This window comes from Poecilia mexicana, unplaced genomic scaffold (genome assembly GCF_051168715.1).
Source record: "Poecilia mexicana isolate PSO_F unplaced genomic scaffold, ASM5116871v1 scaffold_2, whole genome shotgun sequence".
In the NCBI taxonomy this organism is placed as follows: Eukaryota; Metazoa; Chordata; class Actinopteri; order Cyprinodontiformes; family Poeciliidae; genus Poecilia; species Poecilia mexicana.
The window spans coordinates 16,975,895-16,994,159 of record NW_028263371.1 but is presented as its reverse complement, the minus strand read 5'-3'; the positions used below and the strand labels follow the sequence as shown (position 1 = coordinate 16,994,159).

Sequence of the window (18,265 nt, the reverse complement as noted above, 5' to 3'; positions counted from 1 at the left end):
CACAACCCACGTATGGAGGACTTAGTCCTCACAGGTCACAGGTTCGATTCCCAGCCTGACGATATTTGCTGCTCATCTCTTGTCAAAAATACTTTCAAATAAAGGCCACTAGAGCCAACAAAACTTTTTTAAAAGTTAGACGTTGACCTCTGGTTATACGTAAGATTATTTTAACATTACAGGTTAAAATGAATGACTAACTTTTTAAAAAAGTTTTCAGTAGTGACATCACAGATATTGAGTGACGTTTCCTATGATGTCAGTCATCTAACTTCTGAAGGTTATGTAAACAAATAATCCAAATTAACATTTACAAAATTATTACTTCATACAAAAAAATGTAGTTTGGTGTGTTACTATGTTGATTTCGTAAAAGTTGTAATTGTGTAATTACTTATTTCTGCATAAATACCATCAGCTGAAAATTACTAAGTTGAATTTGTCTATTTTATCACTAACGTCAACAATATTGATTTAATATCACATCATTAAATCAATAGCGTTCACTTAAAGTTGAACTTCTTCAAATCTATTCAGATAAATTAATGATTTTTTTAAGTGGATAATTGTCACTTTTCTGAATGTATGACAGTGCAAAACTATCACCCTGTCCACGCTTGTATATATTTGTAATTAAATACAGAGGACATATAGTTACAAATAATTAAAACACAACTAGTGACTAAAAAGCTATGATTATAGGATTCACTTCTGTACTGGATTTTGTACGTCTGACCCTGGAGGAATGTCTCACCAGTCAGGAATCTCACCGCACGTCGCTGCTGCGAAGTCATACTTCACTTTAACAAGAAACATTGTGGTGTTTCAATATCCCAGGATCTCGTTACACCCTTATTAAATACCTAAAACGGCAGTTGAATAGACATAAAAAGGGCATAAATGCAATTAAACTTTACGGCTTCTTTGAGGGCTAATGGCCTCCGCGTATGCGGCGCCCGTTCAGCCTCTGCGCCGCGCGCCGCCCTGTCGTCTAAATGTTTTTCACTCAAATGGCCACCGAGTTGTGATGCGCTCAGCTCACGGCGTTCCAAACGCTCTCAGCCGCTGCAGTTTTCTCTCCCTCCAGTTGTTGCTGCGCCTGTAGCATTAAAGGGATGAACGAAGTGCTAATTACGAATGGCTAAGCTAACCGCTCACTTCAGCTAGCCCAAGAACTTTTCCCGAGAACAGGCGATGCTTTTCTTAAACATTTCTTAACGATCGCATCAAAACATGGCAGCAATTGTAATGCAACGTTCAGAGGTTTTCAACTCCTATTTGCAGCTTTTTAAATAGTTTTCATGCTAGCTGCTAAAAGCTTACCGGTGTAGAAAGCGTCGTAGTTAGAAAGGAAAGGCTGATCCAGTCCCTGCAGAAATATAACGTGATTGTTTCGGTTCAGAGGAATTCAGCACAAGAAATCTTAAATTCATGTGTCGCAGATTAACCGCCACAACAAGTTTTAAAGGGTCTGTAGTTATCTGGAGACTTTTTATTTTTTTTAGAAATGTGACTGAAGCTCAACTGGTTTCTGCTAGCTGAGTTAGAATTTCAGCGCCGAAGTGTTGCTGTCCGTCAGCATGTCTGGAGTCACTTAGGCTCTGATTCATCAAGAATGCTTAGTGCTTGACTTTATAACCATTCATTTTCTGTGAATCACTCAGACCAGCTCACTCCCTCTCCAGACAGAACGAATCCACATCCATCTGTCGATACATCTGACGGCGAACGCCGCCGAGGACCACAGTCTACGGTCGTTACAGTGTTGAAAAGCTCAAATTGGGTCTTAGCATTATCAAGGTCTGGATACATCAGGGGGGGAAAAACCAATGCGGACAAAGAATTTCCAGATTTTTTTCCAAAATCTTAAAGATAAATGTCGGACTTTGTGAAACATGAACTCCTTGATTTATTCATAAATGATGTTCCTTCTCTTTGATAAACTTTTAATCTGACTCGTTAATCGTTTTGGGTTTGGAGTCTCTGATTGAAAAATCAGAAAAGGGAATCACTCGTCTTAAGTCAGGATGTTCAACTGGACCTGCTAGTTCTGGTTAAGATGTGAAAAAGGTCTCCCAGGTGTCGACACTCTGTGCTTTTAATATCTGTAAGGAAAATTAAGATATCAAAGCTTACAAACTGCATTTCATGTAGAACAATCCCACCCATATTTGACTTAAATTTTAAAACAGATTAATTAAATTTCCTCTTTCGTGTGTCAAAATCAACATTTGTTCAATGATTTGGCAAATACACAGATAAAAAACTCAGTTAAATAATTTGTACTCAAGTGTTCAGAATGTTAAACTTTAGGTATTTATAAAGTTTGTAATTTAATTTGTTTGATGAGCTAGACTTATTTTATTGTCATCATTGATGGAAAAAAAGAAAAACAGCATCAACAAACCACTGTAGTTAAGATCAGCTTAGAGGTCATAATAGTAGACAAATGTCGTCTACATAGAGTTTCATCTCAATCTTTTCTTTTGTACACTGAATAATAAAATTGTGAACTTCTCAGTTTGGCTTGTTGCCTCATTCTGGGTTAATAAGATCACTGTGTTTCCTAACGTTAGGAGTCTCTGGGATAGACTCTTGATTGAAGACTTAAGAAAGCATTTGGTGTTCGGTCGGATTATTTTTAGAGAACCTTTGACCCTAATGATTGCCCTCAGGAGTGACAATGCAGAATAGCAACATGTGTATATAGGTCAAATATTGCTCAATTCCACTTGCTACATGACTCACAGAAGTTATTTAAATAGATCCGAACGGAGCCTGACAAAGGCCGGAATCTCTCTCCACTAAAACGCTGGTGTGTAACTTTGTGTTTGCCCACCACAATGTGTGTAATGGGAGCGTAACAGGGGCGCAGCGTGTCCTTTGGTGAGTCACATGGCCTCTTGTGAGTAACAAATCAGTTATGCGATTCCTTAAGTTCAAGCTTGCCATTGAACGCTGCTGCCCTGCCCTAGTTTTGCGTCCCGCGCCAGCAGGGAGGAGGGTGTAAAACGGCGGGGCAGGGTGGGACCGCCACCCGCGGGTGTGGCTGGCGAACATGGCATGGGGGAATAGAATCGGGGCGAAAAGGCAGGATGTAGGTAAGAACCTGGATTGCGGTCGTGGGTGAACTGAGGACTGTGGGGGCGGAGGGGTAAGTTAAGGTCACTGCAAAGAGTCAAGAGGAACTGCTTGAATTCTTAGGTACTTTCTTTGAAAAAACCTGTGGTTTCAATGAGGTTTCTCACTTGCTTATGAGGCAGTCCATTCTTGACAACCTGGGTACATTCTCTTTGTGGTCTATGTAATCGACGAAGGAACCAGACGTGATGCACATAAGAGCGTTTGTTTATGTTGCTGAGTCTGGAAGTCATATAGACCCTTCTGCCTCCTTCTTCTAAAGATTGGTCAACTCCTTGTAAAGATGCCCCAGACTTCTAGCAGGAGGAGTTTCCTTTTTTTCTTTTAAGACACAAGGCATGCACACCCATGCACATTTACTCCACCTCCCTCTGCCCCCCTCCTCCTTCCTCTTACTGTCGTTTTTTCTGAATGGTCCTGTCCTCTTCCTAACCTCAACCAAGTGCTCTGTAAGGAGAGACTGCCCTCCGCGTTAGGCTCAGCCCTCCTCCCCCCAACGGTGCAGCTATAAGAGAGAGCGCTGTCGGACTTGTGTGTGTGAGAGCTGGACGGTGTCAGTCAGTCAGACAGTACTTTTCATTTGGTTGCAGGGGTGGGAGGGTTTATGGGAGGGAGGGTGAGAGGAAGAGAAAGGGAGAGCACTGTGAAACATGTGATAGTGCAACTCTGGCCGGGGCTTGTAGGGAGTTTAACGGCTGTGGTGTCTCCAGAGCTCTGGGAAAGCACCTTTAGCCCAGAGGGAGCCTCGCAAACTGTGAGAAAAAGTGTGTGCGCAAGACGGAGAGAGAGAGAGAGAGAGAGGGAGGGAGATAGAAAGTGAGAGCCGGTTATGCAGCGGACTGCCGCTGTCACTTTAAGTCTGTTACTGATTACACTCAGAAGAATGCAAGCGGGAGGAGGAAATGACAGGAAAAAAAGAATGTGGATGAAATCTTTTAGGGAGTTACGAGTGAAGTTTCGTGCAACTTGCCGTCACAGTTACAGACAGTGACGTGGGTGAGAAGTTGTTACCCAATAGTGGGTCTCTCTCTCGCTCGCTCTCCTTCGTCTCTGTGTGTGCTGGAGGCAAGCAGGGTTAAAGACGCAAGGATCCCTTCAGGAAGAGCGAAGAACACCCAGAGACACCGAGATTGGAGGGAGGATGAGGAGCTGGGGGGCATTTGAGGGGGGTTCCCTCATTCCAAAGTCAGCACCAGGAGGAAACTCCCACCCAGACGGTAAGTGAAAAAAGGAGAAAAAAAAAAAGCAAAAGACTTCCAGAAAAAAAAGAGCTGCTGCTGCTGCTGCTGATGGGTATCATATGTTGGATGTTAAGGTTTGAGAAACGGTTCCCAGACCCTTCATAGGCTGAGAGAAAGAACAGGAGGCTGTGGCAGACAGTGTTGGGTGAAGTAGAGGAAATGCCTGAATGAGCTTTTGAATTGTGTGTGACCAGTTTTCGTTTTTTAAAACGCCTGTGTGTGTGAGATCAGTTTGAGCTTGGTCCTGAAGTCCAAACCGGTCATTTGGGCCACATTGCGATCGCATTAGGGAAGCGTGAATCATAGCTACATGGTTCATTCTTCTGCCTCTTCCTCGGAGTCCGCAGGAAGCGGCGTTTGGTATACAGTAGTCTCATTTATCAGTGCCTGATGCTAAGTGATTAGCTGTTAATAAGTTATTTTCTTCATGCTGAGGCTCTACTTCCTCTGACTGCCTTTCGGTTCTCCCCACCCCCCTTTTCCTTTGACACAGATAGCACTGTCCAGTCCGTCTGCTCGGCAGCAGCAGACAGCATGAATGAACTGAGCACGCAGGTGGGTGGGGATACTATGTCACAGTGTGGACGCTGCTGTTTAACTTCTTTATGAATGGACACTGCGGGCGGCTGATGTGATTGGTTGAGCCTGACGTTACAACCGGTGAGCCAGGATTCAGGGTTTAGACGAGTCTCCGCTGTCTCTCTGACTCTAAAAAACCCTTCTGTCTTTGGGTAGTAGTGTGGGAATGTGTCTTTAAGGAGTTGTGTGAATCAGAGCCAGTGGTTCCGAATGACATGTTTTCCTGAGATGGGCTGAGTCACAAGTCGAGCAGTGGTTCTTGTGTGTTGGTCTCTCATGCGTCTTCCCAGCTGTTGTCCTTCAGATTATCTCCCACTCTTTCTGACTAAGACTTTTGATGTATCAGTGTGTTTTTTTTCATGTGTGTGTGTGTGTCTGTGGTCATAAATCAACCAGGCCCTCCAAAACCACGTGAGCCGCTGCCAACAGCCCAGCCTACGGCCACACATGCATGCACACCCTGCGCCTTTTTCACAGCCACTCCTCGTGCTCCGACAAGACATGTCCGCAGTCTCGTTTTGCCCCTAATCTCCCCAGGGTCACCGTGGGGAGGGCAGGGGGGGGGGTGTAGTCCTCCAGAACACACAACTCTGTAGTTTATTGTTCCGAGAGGTGCGGTAGAGGGAAAGAGGCGGAGAAAGAGTGTGGGGAGTGGTGATAAGGAATTGTCACGCCCGAGTGCAAGGATCCACGAGAGCTTATCTGGGAAAGGTTCCGGTGCGATTGTCATTGGGGGCAGATTGGCGGCGAGATGCATCACTGGTATCTTGATGGAGGAGATTACATTCCTCTGAAGATTAGCGTGGAATCTGCCCCTTTGTCTTGTCAAACTGCCTACACAGTGAACCCTGACCTGGTTTTCTTGGCAGGAAGTAATTTAGGTAAACTTTGCTTCTGTTACACACCAGGTAAAGTTGCTCTGCACTCTGAAACAATGCATAGGTGTTTCTGTGAGAATTGTTCATTGTTCTTATTTGAAAATGTGCAGACAACAATTTAAAAGTTGGACATCTACTGTACATGGTGTGTGACATGGTTGACCTGTCATAGGTGAAGTCATTACTGTATGTGGGAGCAGATGGATGTGTGTCTTTTGTCTTCTTGAGCAGGTTCCATGTCATAGTTATCACCTGGAGTTACCCATGTCAGTAACATTTATTTTCCCAACAACTGAAGACACAGCGAGATACTGCCATGATCCAACATTAAGGAAAAGAGACCTTCTAAAGTAAATAAGACTTTAGAAGTTCAGTATTTTCTAAACTTGATTGTCACAAGTTAGGGTTTCTATTTCTAGCAAATTAGCAAAACAATGAATATTGCTGTTCTGTACTGACTTTGTAGCCAGTTTCTGCTCAGACTGTCAACTGTGAACAAAGCTAGCTCCAGCTAGCTATTTAGAAGTGACCTTCTAAGTTAAAGATCTTTTTGAAAATAAAATTTAAGAAACACAATTTGTACCAAATAAGCAAAATGATAAGTGATAAATGAATTGACTTTTTAACCCGTTTTTTGCTCAGACTTTCAATAAACGAATGAAGCTAGTCTTAGCTAGCCATAGCTTGCTACTCACAAGGTGGCCTTTTAAAGGTAATAAGACTGCTTTGACAATCAAACCTAGGAAACAAAATTAATTCTAAATAAGCAAAACTATAAACATTGCCACTCTGTATTGACTTTATAACCAGTTCTTGGCTCAGACTGTTGATAGTTGAACAAAGCTAGCCCTTGGTAGCTACTCTGAAGCTGAAGGGTTTATGTAATCTTATGTGAACTAAAGTCAGTAAAACTGCGAGTAACAGCAATACCATGCAAGAAAGTTCTTAGTTCATCTTGTGAAAAGGCTTCAGTGGACTTTAATCATGTTCTTGCATAGTTCAAAATGGCGGTCTATGAAGAATGATGAGACTCTCTCGAACACATGGCATTGTTATATTATCATTGAGTATTGTAATAATTAGGCAACCCACATTTTTCTCATTACTTTCACATCCTGGTGACTAAAATCAGTCAAAACGGATTGGGAAAGGCCATCCAAGTGGTCAAGCTTTCTGTTAGCATGCAGAATGCTTGCTAACAGAGATGGGTCTATTGAAGTAGCCGTGTTTAGCCTTGCATAGCAGCTTTTTGTGTTTGCACTTTGGGACACTTCTTATATGAGGTCAGTTAATGCTATTTGATGTTTTATCCCACTCTATTTAAGACTAGACAAGAGCAACAACCAGCATAACCCTGGAGTGTTTTTTAATTTGCCATTACAGATTGGAAATTATTTTAGATAATCTGCTAGCATGTTTAAATTATCCATGAGCATCTAGCAGATTATCATAGGAACGCAACCTTGAGTAAAAAAAAACTACCAGTTTTCAAGGTGTTGCACAAAAAATTAAAACAAATATGAATATGACACCTGAGTACATCATAATATTAATAATATGATCTTATTCACTGCCATACACTGCAAAACCAAAATGACATGTTGCTAAAGCTCAGTCTGTTCATTTTAGGCGATTATTGCATCATTATACCTTTCCGGCGTTCTTAACTTTAAGTGGAATCAGTAGGACAGGGTCGTGTAGTTTATTGGTGCCAAACAGACATGCTGGTCAGAGCTTCCCAACTGTAGTTTTAAAACTACAGCTTTTATTTTGTAAGAATGTTGGATAGCAGTGTCTTAATTTCGGCTCCAGGAGTCAGTGTCCGCACGATCTGAGAGTTCCCCAAACCGATGAATTTGTCTCTCTTGTAAATGGCAGATTTCTGATGCAACCTCCTTTCAGCAACAAGTGGGGGAAGGTTTCTGCTGCATTACTCTGTGTTTCAAAAAGCAAAAGTACGGTGGAAAATGCTTGCTAACAGAGATGGGTCTGTTGAAGTAGCCGTGTTTATGTATGCAGACACTGCAACACTAATGTTGTTCAGTCAAAAGCAGAAGCTTTAGCTGCTACCCAAATATATAAAGGTTATTCCAGGCATGGCACCAACATGTAGAGCTCCAACCAGATTATGCCAAACAGTGTGAGGGGTTTAAGTTTAACTGATCAGTAGGGAATACAGTAAGATGATGCTGTAAGACCATAGTTGGTTAGTCTAACTATAGCCATCTACTTGCCTCTGAAATAGATAAGCGGTGTGCTGGTTGACCTATTCAGAAAGAAATTAACATGTTCTGGATGTGAACCTAAACCTGACTCACCTGAATAAAGTAATTAGGTAGTGGAAAACAAATAAAACACCAGCAATTAGCCTTGGTTTTTAGCAGGCGGCAGTAAAAATCAGGTTGGACTGAAAGGCAGGATCATAAGGTTTATCACATGGGAAGTTAATTATTGTCAAAAATTTACATATATTAACATGTATCAGCTGTACGTTAGAGGATTTTACTTTGTCTTGATATAAGTAGTGATATTGGTTTCATGGACAGTGTTTGCTCTGACAAACCGAAGTTGAGCAGTTGTACCTCTGTGATCTTGGGTTGGGGTACTTTTTTATTTTTAGAAAAGTAACATTACGTTTTCTGAGGTGCAGAAAAGTGCTGTGGGTGAAAGGGAGCAGACGTTGAGTGTTCGTGGTCAGACTGGCAGAATAGGACTTTGCTTCAGGGCTTCCCGTCATGACCGGCCGTCTTACTCCACAGCGGAGGGTGGCAGACGCACACGTTTCCTGAAGGTGGGAAAGGCTGAGGGAAGTTAGACCGCAAGTCACCCCTATCCAGCCTAAACCTCCGGCTGGCAGTGAGACATTGCGACATAGCATCCTCCAATGCTGGTGGAGTTATGTAACAAAAACTAGGTTAAGAAGTCTTCACTATGACTTGACTCATTCCCTCTTTCCCCACTTTCCTTTTCACATGACTCCCTTTGTTTATATAGCAACAAGTCTGTCATTCTCCGCTAGATCGTAGAGTTAAGGCTTAGTGGCATGACTTTCACGTCACAGGACTGAATGCTGAACGTGCACAACAGGAGGAGCTGGCTCCAGCCTCGGTATGCATGTGTCTTCTCTGTACTTTCTGTGAATGGGCTTTTTCCTGTGTGTGTGCGCGTGTGCGCCCGGGTGTGTGTGTTCTCTAGAACAGTCGTTCCAACGGTGTTCAAACCACACACACCTGGCCTTCTTCCTCCTTTGCTCATATATGGGCAGAGCTTCCCCTACCTGGGCCCCACACTGAATTCCAATAAGTGGCAGTCTTTTTTCTGCGTGTGTGTATAAACCAACACGAATGCGCGTAGTTGTGTGTGTGTGTGTGAGAGGAAAAGGTAGTGGAGACGGATGCACGTCATGGAAAACCAGGATCAATGGGCAAGGCCTGCAGAGCTACGTTTTTAAGGTGTTCCTTTTGTTTTCCGAAGGTAATCAGTTCACACAATGACTCAGCTTGGCTGATTATTCAAAGTGGCTGGTGTAGGAAGACGTCAGAAAGGAATTGGGACTATTGCACAAGATCAGTCTGATGCTGAAGCAGATTAGCAGGTTCATTCAATCAAGTGTCAAACTCTTGGGAAGTTACCTAAGAAACTCTCCCTGCTGCCATTGTCCCGTTTCTTAACTGTTGGCGTTAAGATCTGAGATATTAGCGGTCAGGTTGTTGCTCTCCCAGCCAGAGCTCACATTATAAAACTCTAGACTCCACATTGCTGCTTGTTGGGACTAATGAAGCAGATTTATAGCCACGTGTGCCAGGGTGCAGTCCTAGTTCTCCGTAAACCCTGTGACCCAACAGAGGCAAAGTGCCTCTTTTCCCCCAACGTTGGACAAAAGGACACTTTTCATCTCTCTATCCCTTCTCAAACGGACACCCCTCCGTCCTCTTGCTGCACCTCTTTTCTTTCCTCAGCACTTCTGCCAGGCCCTCGTAAAGCAGCTCGAGGAGGGAGTTCGCTTTCCTCGCTCTTTTCGCCAGCTCTTTCCCATCAGTCCAGCCTCCTGGAAGAGCCCGCAGACATCGCTCTCCTCCTCTGGAGCTGGAGCTCTCTCTGGAGAAGGTCTTTCGCTCGCTACGCTTTAACCCTGAAGTCAGTACGATAATTGAGTGAAAGCCATCAAGCAGCAACCCAGGGGAGCCATTTAAGAGCGCCTGACATGTAAAGCCTGAAGGGGCGATAAGGGACTTCCACCGGTCTTTCTGGCGGAAACGGATCAGCATTGATAAAAAGCTGTTGGTTTTCTCTCTCCGTTTGGGTTGAGAGTTTTTACTCACAATCACGTCCAACTGAGACTCTCAGTCTGGGGTCTGCTGGGGTCTGTGCACCCGATTGACTGGTTACTGCTTTATTGGCAGGAAGCACCCGGGGCTCACTGCATCTTATCACCTAGAAGAAGCATCTCTATGGGAAAAAAACCACCAAAACATTTTGGTCTAGGACAATTTTGATTATTCACTTTAATACCAGTTCTGCTTCAAAAAGTGGACACACTTTGGTCTTAAAGTTGTCTCTCTTTTTTTTTTATAAGAAAATTGCAAGAAGACGCTAACCGCTGCCACTGAAAGTAACAAAGTTGTCTTTCAGTGAGTGCAGAAAGGGAAGAGGAAGAGGAAGAACTCCAGTCATCCTCCAGACCTATTTTTGGATCCTTTTTCTTTATTCACAAACGTGCTCCGGCACTGTAGGTTTTTGATAGATAACGAGCGCCGAGCTGCAGCCGAAGGAAACCTTAAAGATGGAGCGCGGAGCAGGCTGAGCGCGCTCAGGACGTGGAGCGACAGGGAATGCATCCACACCCAGCTCACACACACACACACACACACACACACACACACGCACATACACACACACACTTGAGCAACAAGCAGCACATGTACACAAACGGTTTGCAGCAGAAGTGAACTTACAGTGCACATACACACACAGACACAAACTTTTAAGAATGGTCACCTCGCTTCCCCCCGCCCCTTACATTCATGGCAATGATTCAGTTCCTCTTTGTCCTCTCCTTGAAAGTTTGTGTGGTGTGTATGTGCTGCATGTGCACACACAGTTGTCACTTTGTGAATGTGTTGCTGGTGTGTGTGTGTCAATGTGGATGTGGTCAGGCCCAGTCATCTTCGAGGCAACTAAGAGGAAACCCACATCAACTGCCATGTAACCACACTCTAGGAATAGCAGTGCCCAGCTCAAGTAGGAATGGAATGACACGCCTGGCCTCGCCCCTCCTCACCCACGCTAGCAACCCCCGTAACCCCCACCACCCTTCCCACCCACACACACACACACACCCTTCCTCAACCGGTGCAACTTTGTTTTTTTCTGAAGTTCGAGCTGCTTGACTGTTGCTGGTATCCTGAGGGGGGGTGGGGGGCGTGGGAGGCTGGGGGTTGCAGTTTCCCTTTGCGGTGTCGATGACCAGCGCGGTCGTGTTGCAACGCTGCGCCCCGCGGTCCGGATCCTCGTCTGATTGGTCTTTGGTTGCTGCAGTTGGAAACCCTGGTTACCTTGTGCTTCCAGTTTTCCTGTTATGTCTCCAACTCAAGCTTTGTCCTGCAAATAAAATGCTTCAGTAAAAAAAAAAAAAAAATCTGATTGGTGTACGCTAGAGATAGAACTTAGGATTTTAGACGATACAAGACGATAAGGCAATATGTTTGCAATATTTTTGAGGAAAGTAAAAATAAAAGGGCACAAATTGCAAACCTTTGAAGGAATCTTGTGACCGTCCTCATCTCAGTCACACCAGTCCTTCTATTGCTGGTTTCATGCATGGCTAACAGCAACGGCTTCATATCAGGAGCTTTAGCAGCTAACAGCTAAGACGAACTGCGTTCATTTCAAAATGCTTACAAAGTATTTGGGTGAAGTCGATTTCTTTTTCTAATAAGTACCAGACATGCTGCCTGAAGTTGGATTTAAAAGCAGTGAATGCCTCTCAATCGGATTCAAAAATACGCATTTCCTTCAAAGCGTTGTCAGAGAAGTTGATGCCAGTGGGCAGGCCGGACTTCCTGTAGTTGTTCTGGAAACGCTCCTGTTGTACAGCAGTCTGATGAAGAAGACGCTGCTGACGCCGGTTTTCTGTAATTTTTTTAGTTTTATGAAGAATCTCCTTCAGTGCTTTAGTAATAGTCTTGTCAGCAAGTGTGATAAAAACATTTCATCAGTCATGTACAGCAGGGTTAACCCAGGAGCTACTTCCGTTTTGGCTTCAAAATAAGAGTCTCAAACATTGACACAACAGCGCCTAGAACTTGTACCATTCACACTGGACAACATTTAAATACGTCAACTTCAAAATATAGAATACCACAATATGTAAAACCTGCATAAACGCCTTTTGAGATGTATAATGTTATATATTTTGACTGGTCTGTTCTAAACTGATCTATTAAACACTTTATGATTTGCAAAAGCTTTACAATAAAAAACAAAGACAATTAGTTTTGGCTGAAATACTGCTAAATTTCTGTGGAGTGTTGATGGCCTCAGCAGTGTGGACCTTTTTGCCTCCTGGATGTTCTGGTGGTCCACCTCTGGTTTGCACTGTGGACCTCTCTGCTTTGTGGCGGCTGCAGCATCACCAAAGAGTGGAAAAAAGACGTAGATAAGACTATATGACCTTATCTGCAGTCCTGGGAACTTACACATGCTCACTGGTTTGGAGCTGCTACTTCAAACCTGAATGCAGCTGTCTTTATGGGTTTGTTCTTTTACAGTGTATGTACTGTAACCTCATGTCTGAGTGGAGTCTAAAGTCTTTCTTTTCTGTTTTACAGGGAGGCCACTTCTGCAACGACTTTTCCGAAAATATAACCGAACATCCATGTGACCCGCAGCAGTTTCCAAGAAAGGTAACCTTTTTTTTTTTTTTTTTTTAACTTCACCACTTTCTTCCCCCACACTTCCCTTCCCACCAACTTTTTTTTTCTAAAGAAAAACTGCGTTCCCTCCAGCAAAGAACAGAGCCCCAGGCCACATCCTTTTACACCTCTTCAAATCCCTCGGTACAAAGCCTCAGTGGGAGAACTTGCATTTTATCACAGATATGTCAACTGCTGGGGAAAGACAAATGATGCAACCTCAAACCTGAGCGTGAGACATCTCTGCTGCCGGCGTAGAAACGCGGAGAGACGCGGCGTGAATGGTGACGGGAGAGGCTGGACTGTAGGCCGTGGGGGGAAGGCGAAGGGAAGGCAGCACAGTTCTGTTAATTAAAAGAAATTGGAGTCAAGTGACCATCAGCTGGTGGAGGATTGTTTGATTGGTAGGGTCATGGGGCTTCAGGTATGCAGAGAGGCTGAGACGGCCAGGATGCCTCCTCAGTCTCCGCTCCCTTTGCGACACCGATTGACTCTTTGCAGCAACGTCACTTAAACACGTTGAGGCGCCATGACGGACGCCGTCTACCCAAGTGGTTTCTGCCAGTATAGCCATGGCTTGTACTTGTTTAGCTAATCTTTTGTGGAAGTGGCTCACAACAGTTGGAAATAGCTGGCTTAGAAACTGACCCATATCACTATGTCATAAACTGCGTTTCCTTTTACACCAGAACATGCTAGGCTGCATAATGCTGGGGCATTTTCTATGTGATTACTAATGATTCAACTCCTACATTCTCCATAGTGCAATATTTGATTGTATCTTGCTAGTCTTACTTATGAAGTACATGAACGTTAATCTTCTTACCTGGTATAAAGCGTCGACTGCAAGTCCACAAATATGCCAAGGGCTGCTAGTCCATTGGATTGACAGCAGCTGCCCGTCCATCATGACTTCTTTCCTCATTAAAAGTTATGCAACAAAATGACAAGTTTGGTTTGCATCATTATCTGTTTGTGCAGCAGACCACATAGCATCCTAGCGGGCGAAGTTCTTAAGAGTGGGTTTATCGTATCGTTTATCGGGATAAATTTCATGTCTTGATAAGATTTTGATTTGTCGTCACAATAAATTACGATTAATGATGTTTGAAAACCCCTTTGTTATTATTACCAATACATTTTCTACATACATGACTGGTGTCCTTCAGAAGTGTTTTACAAATAGGTATGTTTTTCAAGAGCAGCTATACGGTTCTTACGGTCACTTTTATTGTTAACACAATTTTACCACAAAGCGTCATGATAAAGCTTTAAGTCCATATGAGCAAGCCGTGGCGTGACGTCGTGTGCAGAGGGTCAGTGTTATTGGGACGGAGTTGGTGTTCCCGTTACGTGTCAGGGCCGGGGCTGGAGCCGACACAGTGCGGCCTCCGCCTGCCGTGCCTCAGGGCTAATGGGAAAGAATGACAGGAATCTGCCACTGATAATGCCAAGCTTGGAGATGTTCGTCAGCAGATAATCTCCCATATCCTTCCCCTCCCTCAGGCTGCTCTTCTTCTTTCTGCTTGATCTGCTTGTCCCCTTCTCCCACCCCCGCCTGTTCATCAATGACTCTCATCTTTGTTGCCCAGAATATTTTGATTGTTTTTTTTTTGTTTGTTATTTTTTTTTGGGTGGGAGTTAATAACGGAAGTGTTCGCTCTGTTCTCAGATGGCGTCCGCAGAAGTGTGCCGACTCCCGTCTGCTGCTTCTTGGCTCTCTGGTGACTGTCAGCTGCTCAGTAGGCAGTGTAGATCCTGTGTAGCAATCAGCAGCTACATCTGGCTACTGGGTCTCTGACGGCTCCGCCCGCTTCCCGGTCCAAAGTTCTTCCTCCGTCGGCCCGTGGCGCGTTCCCGCTCCACCACCGGCTGTGATTTCGGGGACCCGTTCAGTGACGGGATGCTGTCGGTGTCACAACTCCACCAGGGCCCATCATCACATTTGTTCTTCTTCCTGTTTTGTCAATGTCATTTGGCATCTCTAAGTTTCTGACTTCTGATTGAATTCCGTCTACTTTGATTAAGCTACAAATGGGTACATTTCATAAAAATGGTGTTGACGGATGCCCAAGAAGCCACACTAGGGAGATATTTGCTTTGTCCTGAACCTGGCATACAATGTAGATTCCTGTGTGGTTCAATTCTACAGCTACATTGTCTGCTGGGTTTCTGGCTAGCAATATAAGCTTCTGTGACATGAAGGTCACCTTTGCTCCATAAGGTAAGAATTTATCTTCTGTGCTGCCAAAAAGTATTTGGCCCTGTTAAGATTTATTCTGCTTTTGTTGTTTTGTGACATTTAAGTGTTTCAGATTGTCCAACAAATGTTAAAGTGGCAGTGTTATGTGTTTTCCAGGCACATAATGGCAAAGCAACTATGTTACCTTTAGTTGTTATAAAAATGCTGCATATATCAAATATGACTTAAAAGAAATCTGACTTCGCAGTTGAACACTTTAAAATTGGGCCTCTGTCTCTTTAAGAAGCCCCTGCTCTTTCTGATCCTCCACCTTCAGAAAGTCATCACAACATGGCTCCTATATTAACCCTTTAACAACATTTTTAAAAGTGTTGCACTGAGAAGTAACTTGTAATAAGCTTAGTAGATGTGCAGCTCCACCAGGTGTTTGCTAACTGCTGCTGCTGCTAGTCTGAAGGAGCCGTCGAAGACGGCAGTTCCACAAAGCCGGAAAGAAAAATCTGTCTAGACCTCGACAAACTGAGAGCTGAGTGGTTAGGGGCTCCAGCAACAACAAACTTTGACTAAATGGAAGACAAATGCTTCTCAAATATTCTGTGGCCTGATGAGACAAGAGTCAAATCTTTTTCAATGCGTGTCCTTCGCCTAGCTTACAGCGATCTATCATGGCATTTCATAAAAACCACACGATGCCTGCAGTCAGACATGTGATGGTCACAGGAAGCCCATCAGGACGTTCAGCCGTAAATGGCTAAAAAATAAAACCAGAGAAAATGAAGGGTTTGGATTGGACTAGTCAAAGTCTCATGCTGTTTGTTCTTTAACCCAACACCTCAATTTAAAATACTGATTGCCAGTTATGATAAGTATTATGGGGTAATTATTTTCCATAACGGTTTTCCCTTAACGGACGAAATCATCATCTGAAAACTGCACTTTGTTTTTACTCGGGTTGTTTTGGTCTGATAATCAAATCTGTTTTTCTTACCTGAAATACTTAAGTGCATTAAAAAATAAGCAGCATAAACAGAAGATGTTTTCATTGCACTGCATCCTGTCACTGAAATATGTCTGACCCTGACGATTCCAATAAAGAGAAAATATTTCAAATTAAACTCGCAGAATGACTCGTGGTGTTCTTTGTGCGACTATTCATTTGAGGAGCAGGAGAGAAATCTCCGAATGTGCAGAATCTAAACGGATTCACCGTTGCCTCCGTGTGTCCCTGGAGTTAACCCTGAGCAAGAGAAGCCAGAAATATTCCAGTAAGTCAGCACAAAGCCGGTTTGTTGTCTGTCAGAGTGTTGTCAAGACTGCTGTCAGACTGGCTCCTTATTAGCGGGACAGCACTGTCTTCTCCACAGCCAACACACACACACACACACACACACACACACCTGGAGAGCAAAGCTTCACATAATGCCTCCAGAAGACACGCTGCATCCCTACCTGCATTTACAGCTCTGAAGGTCACACACTAACAAATCATATACAGCACAAAACCTCCCTCCACATCCACTGGTTGCACTGACATGGTGTGTGTTTGAGTCTGATGTGTGTGTTCTTACCCACACGAAGAACACTGAAGCTGAGGAGCCCAAGACATGCGAGGAGATGCAGGATTGTCCTCTGTGTGCCGGCGACCTGGGAATGAGGAAGCATATAAAAGCCATTCATCAGATTTAACATCCAACCAATCAGATGCACGATTGACTCTGGGGTTTTTAATGGAAGTAGCAACGATGGTGTAATTAGAAAACTTTCCTGGTTTGTTCAAAACAATCGGATGTTGTGGATTTTATTTTTTTCCACACGAGTTTGAAAAAGTGTTTCAAATGAAAAATGATCTCACTGCATATTAAACCTAAATATAAACAGATAAAAAATAATTTTATCTGAGCCTCTGGACTGAAGCATGTCCAAATTTAAACTATAAAATTAATGAAAGTAAAAAGGCAAATAGTTGTAGTTTTACCTGCACAACAATAAACCATTTCATGATATTAAATTTGTTTATTGTTAAAGATCCAAAAAAAAAAAAAAAAAAAAAAAGGCTTCAGACTGTTGCTATTAAAAGAAAAGCAATTTCCACAGTTTTGGGGAGTCATGGATTGTTTTCTGGATTTTTTTTGTTTTGTTTTTAACCATTCTTGATTTGTTGTCTGGGGCCAAACAAAATCCTTTCAAGGGCCACAAATGGCTCCCAGACCACACTTTGGACAATCCTGTTCTAGAAGGCCACATAAATAAAACCTCCACAAGGTCCAAGCTGTGTGCATAAATATTTTATCAATCAAATGGAAAAAGATTTTATCTGCATACTGACAAATTCCATTAATGACAAAAGATCTTCAATATCGTTTAACTTGAAGAAGTATTCGTCAAACTCGGAGATTCGTTTCTATTCTGAGTTCATTAATAAGAAGTTTTATCAACACATTCTGCCACAGTCGGACCTTTGATTTATGATCTTGATGTGATCCGCTCCTGGTCACGAGTGTAACTTAACTTAAAAACACCAACATCAGTCAGCTACTCACAAGTGATCCATTTCCAATGCAGCTTGTAATTTTGTCTTTGCCACCATAAAAATTTCTGTTGACATGGCTCACCGGATCGGCCAACAGTCGGAACAACAAGGAAGTTTTTGAAGACCTCAGAAGAACAGATAAATCCTTTGTAAACGTTTTTAAACACCTTCAAAATCATCAGTTCAGACAATTGTACATGAGGTCAAAGTGTCAATGAGTCACCAGCACCCCATAATTCAAATTTAAGTTATGAAAGATGAAAATTACATTTATTAAGATGTTCAGGGACCAACAAGGTTAGACTTACCATGAATTGGTTTATAGTTTTGTATTGGTGTAACATCTAGAGTACCGAGAGAAAACCCTCCCAAAAGCAGCACTCGACTCAGAGTTTCAGCTGCCCACATCGATAAGCTAAATCTATGGTGGAGAAAGGGTTGAGTTGGCCTATTTTGCTGTTTCACCACTACTGGAAGTGCTTTGGATTTAGCCTTTCAAAAACCTAAACCAGGGCAGGAAGACAATCAGTTTCAATGTTAATATTGAGATTAAGGAGTGGTCAGATATTCGCCCCAAATTATGCCAACAGTGTAGAAGTGTGCGATCAAGGTGCCCCCTTGCTCAAAGTCTGTAAGGATAATAAATAATGGCCAATAATGGCTGATGTTCCATCAGGACATAGATTTATACCATGTGGTTCCAATGAGCAGCACCACCAATAGGCAATGAAGCCAACACAGCTGTGGCGCCTGTGTTTACAGTCACGGGGTTCCAGTAT

At 43.3% G+C, this 18,265-nt stretch overlaps 2 long non-coding RNA genes across 2 annotated transcripts; one reads left to right on the top strand and one right to left on the bottom strand.

The window, feature by feature from the left end:
* The first annotated feature begins 505 nt into the window (after positions 1-505).
* LOC106911058 (uncharacterized) lies at positions 506-16,071 on the top strand. Its single transcript, XR_015765136.1, has 2 exons — positions 506-4,358; positions 12,670-16,071. It is a non-coding gene; the product is annotated as an uncharacterized LOC106911058 (long non-coding RNA).
* On the bottom strand, positions 11,352-16,603 carry LOC106912373 (uncharacterized). The gene is made up of 4 exons (XR_001416899.2): positions 16,525-16,603; positions 13,580-13,668; positions 12,980-13,097; positions 11,352-11,440 (listed from the first exon to the last, which is right to left on the bottom strand). It is a non-coding gene; the product is annotated as an uncharacterized LOC106912373 (long non-coding RNA).
* Between the last annotated feature and the right edge of the window lie 1,662 nt (positions 16,604-18,265).